This window comes from Penaeus japonicus, unplaced genomic scaffold (assembly GCF_977035675.1).
Source record: "Penaeus japonicus unplaced genomic scaffold, GWHDUDI00000001_assembly GWHDUDI00000013, whole genome shotgun sequence".
In the NCBI taxonomy this organism is placed as follows: Eukaryota; Metazoa; Arthropoda; class Malacostraca; order Decapoda; family Penaeidae; genus Penaeus; species Penaeus japonicus.
Window position 1 is genome coordinate 30403857 of NW_028234415.1, and position 5000 is coordinate 30408856.

Consider the following 5000-nt stretch of genomic DNA (forward strand, 5'->3'; position numbering starts at 1 on the left):
GGATCCCTGCCTATTCCCTGGGTGTTTTTGAATCTAAAGTATCGGTGATACGGGCTGTGATGATTTTTGTGAACAGTTTATAAATTACTGAAAGGAGGCTTATAGGTTGGTAATTCTTAAAGTCTTTTGTGTCCCCCTTTTTGTGTATTAAAATTATTATTGCGTTTTTCCAGTATTTCGGAGTTTTACCGACGCTTAGACATCTGTTTAAAAAATTGGCCAGTTTTACTGCCGCAATTTCTCCTGCATCTTGAATAAGATTTACATTAATGCCATCTTCTCCTGGTGTTTTTCCTCTTTCCATGCCTTTTAGTCCCCTATTTACTTCCTCTACCGGAATGTTTGGAACGTCTCCAATTGTTGTGTTTGTCTCCGTACGTGGTTGATCGTTTGAGTGGTATAAGTCGCGATAGAAGTCTTCTATTACTCTGATAATTTCATCTTTATTGTATGTCACCTCTCCGTTGGGTTTCTTTACTGCATACATTTGTTTTTTTCTCTATTCCGAGCCTCCTCTTTGTTGCCCTAAGGCTGGTGCCGGCAAGCAAATCTTCATTTATTTTTTGTATGTTAAACTTTCTTCTTGTTTAACGTCTTAGTCAGCTCTGCTGATTCTATCTTGTCTCTGATTGATGTTATTTTCATGTCCCATAAGCTTTTTTGTCTATACCGAGAGCTTACTGAACTTTTCTTTTTCGTCTTTACCCCCTATTTCAAGTGCGGATTCCTTTAATATCTCGCTGAATTGGTCGTTCATTTGGTCTATGTCAAGATCTTCTTCGAGAGCTGAGTATTTGTTTCGGATGTTAATACTGAATTCCGTCGCCCTATTCTTAATGTTAATTAGATTAACGAGAGGCTTCTGTATGAGCTTATTTCGTTCCCTTCTTAGCTGTAATTTTACTCTACTTCTGACCAGTCTATGGTCGCTACCGACATTTACTTTATTGATAATGGTTACGTCTTGTACAATGTCGCGCCTGTTGGTTATTATGAAGTCAATTTCATTTTTAATGCCGGATGGTGATTTCCATGTCCATTTCCTCCCGGGTCTCTTTTCGAAGAATGTATTCATAATTTTAAGGGATCGAGCTTCAGCGAATTCTATTAGCCTTTGCCCTCTCTCATTTCTGGTGCCTATTCCATGTTTCCCAACCGAGGTTTCTCCATCTTCCCTTATTCCTATCTTGGCATTAAAATCCCCCATAATCACGGTAAAATGGGTTTTTGCTCTATCAGTAGCTGCTTGCACATCTTCATAGAAGCTCTCTATCTCCTCATCACTATGACTGCCGGTAGGAGCGTATACTTGGATAATTTTTAGATTATATCTGTTGTTTAGTTTCAGTATTACAGAAACTACTCTTTCGCTCACACTGTAGAATTCCCTAACAGTCTTTTCAAGGCGCTTGTGAACTAAGAAACCTACTCCTAATTCTTGTTTGTTATCCAGGGGTTCACCACTCCAATATAGTAAGTGACCATCATTTAGTATTTCTGTTCTTCACCTAGTCTTCTAACTTCCTCAAGCAATGTCAAAAGATCAGATTCTGTTCTAAGAGTCCTTACATTGTATGTGTACAAATTCATCTTCTTTAGGCGGCCTGGGTCTAACCGTATAGTTTTAGCACCCTCTGCTCCGGAACGATCCTGATCGCCGCCGTGACCAGGGGCTCCTTTTCTTCCGGGGAATGAGAGCCGTTTTTCTTGACTGGGAAATCACATTTAAGAGGGGTGGGGCCTATATATATATATATAAATATATATATATATATATATATGTATATATATATATATATTTATTTATATGTACATATAGGGTGCTGCACGATCGTTTCTTGCTCTGGTTATGATGTTCGCCGCTGGTTATGATGTTTCTTGCTAAAACTCAGAAAGAAGCGGCGAACATCATAACCAGAGCAAGAAACGATCGTGTAGTACCATCAGGTTTCTTGGTACTACCTCAGTGTAACATCTCCGAGACTATCAGCAGGTACTTAGGTACTAACGTGAACATAGGAAACACGTCCGGTGTAAAGATATAGGAGATTTGGCAAGACACAAGAAACTGCTCACAAGCATCCCCGACAGTGCCGTTAACTGTATTCCCTGCAGTACATGCGAAAAAGCGTATGGTGGCACACGTAGATGAGGCGGGACATCTACCAGATTGGAAGAAAACAAAAATCGTCAACAAAGGATTGCAAAAGCAAAGACGCAAAGTTATGGAAGCTGCATATATCACGACAAAAGAAAACATGAACACCGCGTCGGGAAGATTTAAACTATCCAAGGTCACAGCATCATCAATTATGCAGATAACTACACACAAGTCAGGAAAGTCAGGTGAACCTTCAGCTCTCTTTTGATTTTTTTTTTTTTTTCTGTATTTTCACTTGTTATATATTTTTGAGAAAGACATCCGTCGAAACGCGTCAAATACATCTCATGCGTGTTTAGATATTTAGTCTCATTCATACCTTTAATCTAGCCACTGGGGGGGCAAGCCAGCCCAAGTTAGCGCCGGTCCCAAGCCCGGATGAATAGAGAGGGTTAAGGTCAGGAAGGGCATCCGCTTGTAAAATCCATGCCAAAACCCTATGAAATGAGCCAAATCCAAGGAGTACCCAATGCTAGGTTGTCACCCGTAAGTGACCCACAGACACATCGCCCTAACTCTGTGGACCAGCAAGGGTTACCGCATCAAGAACGGGTGCGGCCAAAGAAGTTAGTTCAACCACTGGGAGTAGGGACTTTGAAGAGGTAGAGGCTTAGCTGATCTCATGACAAAGCGTAAAGTAGATATACTCTGTGTGTAAGAAATTAGATGGGCTGGAAATAAGGCAAAAGAGTTTGGAGATGGATATAAGCTGATATATGGGGGGGGCTAATAAAGATGGGAGAAATGGGATTGGAATCATTTTATCGCGAGAGATGAAGGGGCTGGTAACAGAAGTAAATAGGAAAAGTGACAGAATCATTTGGATAAGATTAGCTTTGGATGAGTTTTTACTTAACCCATTGCAGACGGAGATAAATTTGCTTGCCCAGCCTCCAGGATAGGTTTTATTTTAGAGAGAGACCACTTGAAGCAATATAATTTGAAGCATCCAAATCTCTTTCGGTCATTCATTGTAAAACTAGAGCGGTTTTTGTGTTTTATTTTTTGTGTGTTTTATTGAGTTTAGAAACTTATATGTGCCGTATGACAGGCTCTATCAGTGCTGCAGTTGACTAAAATTGTAGTATGTTATCCATATTAGCTCATTATTTTCTTTATACTCAATGTGATAGAAGTATTGCTGTTTTATGGGAGGACAAAAGGCAACTTTATTTTTTCGTATTTTTGTGCTGTCATGAACAAATACGAAACATATAACCACCTACAATAAAGATAACAAGAAGAGGTAGGGAAGAGGAATGAAACCTGTTCTTGTGACTGTGAGTGCCACAGTGAAAGGCATCCATATTGGCACAGGAGCACATTTTAGACACTGGGTATGGATTGAGTCACCTTCCTCTTCTGGTTCTGCCTGCACATCCTTCATCGGCGGTACTTTAGAGCAAGGGTTCATCAACTTAGTGTGTGCCATCGCTCTATACAGACAATGCATGCTAGAGACCGTGGATGGGTGCCATTCAAGGCTCTCTCACCTGCTGGTGCTAGAAAAAAGTGGTGCCATCTAGGTTTTGGACGTTAAGCTTGCACGATATTACGGTAATTATATTAATTAGGACCGCAGTAGCCATCATCACTCATTCCTTTTTCATAGCAAAATAAAATAGCACAGTGATCCAAAATCCCCGAATGTCGTGTACGTCATGACGCCCGTCGTCAGGCCAAAGCTCCTACGTCATGTATGTCATGACACCCGTACTCAATGGGTTAATATATTTAGTGTATATGCACCTCAGACTGGTTGCACTGAAGAAGAGAAAGAACGTTTTTGGATAGAACTTCAAGAAGAAAGAGGCAAGGTATATGAAAGTGAGAGATGCATAGTTGCAGGAGATTTAAATGGACATATTGGTAATGGTAATGAGGCTGTCAGCCGTGTGCATGGAGGATATGGTTATGGGAATGGAAACGAAGGGGAGAGAATTATTGATTTTGCAGTATCGTTTGATATGGTTATAGGGAATACGCTATTCGAAAAGAGAAATGAACATCTTATTACCTTTAAAAGCGGAGATAGGACAAGTCAAATTGATTTCCTCCTGTATGGTAGAAGGAACATATGCGAGGTCAAAAATTGTAAAGTAATACCTGGAGACCACATAGCAGCACAGCATCGCCTAGTTGTGTTAGACCTATCAATAGCTGTTGCCCGAAAGCAGAAAAGAGGGGTTAGGACACAGAGAAAAATTAAGTGGTTCAAGCTAAAGGAGCAGGATTTAAAACAACAATTTAAGATTAGAATTCTAAATGATATTGATGTTAACATGGAAGATGTCAATGCATGGTGGAATAGAACAAGTAAAAACATCTTAATAGCAGGTAAAGAAATCCTAGGAGAGAGCAGTGGAAAAAATTGGGAAAGTAAGGAGACCTGGTGGTTCAATGAAAACGTACAACAAAAAGTTAACTTAAAGAGGGTTGCCAAGAAAAGGTGGGAAGAAAGTAACTTGAAATAGATAGGTAAGCTTATAGAATAAGATGTAAGGAAGCTAAGAAATCAGCAGCTATTGCAAAGTCAGAAGCATATAACAAACTGTACGAAGATTTAGACACTAAAGAAGGACAGGGAAAGATTTTCAAATTAGCTAAATCAAGAAATATAAGTACAAAAGATATAACGCATACTAGACAAATGAGAGATGAAAACGGTAACATAATAAAGAAAGAAAGGGATATACTAACTAGATGGAAGGAATTCTTTGAAAAACTATTAAATGAGGAAAATGAGAGACTAGATAGAGAGGATGGAGAACCAAATAACCAAGAGATAGCTGAGGTAACTATACATGAGGTAGAAATAGCCCTGAAAAAGATGAAAACT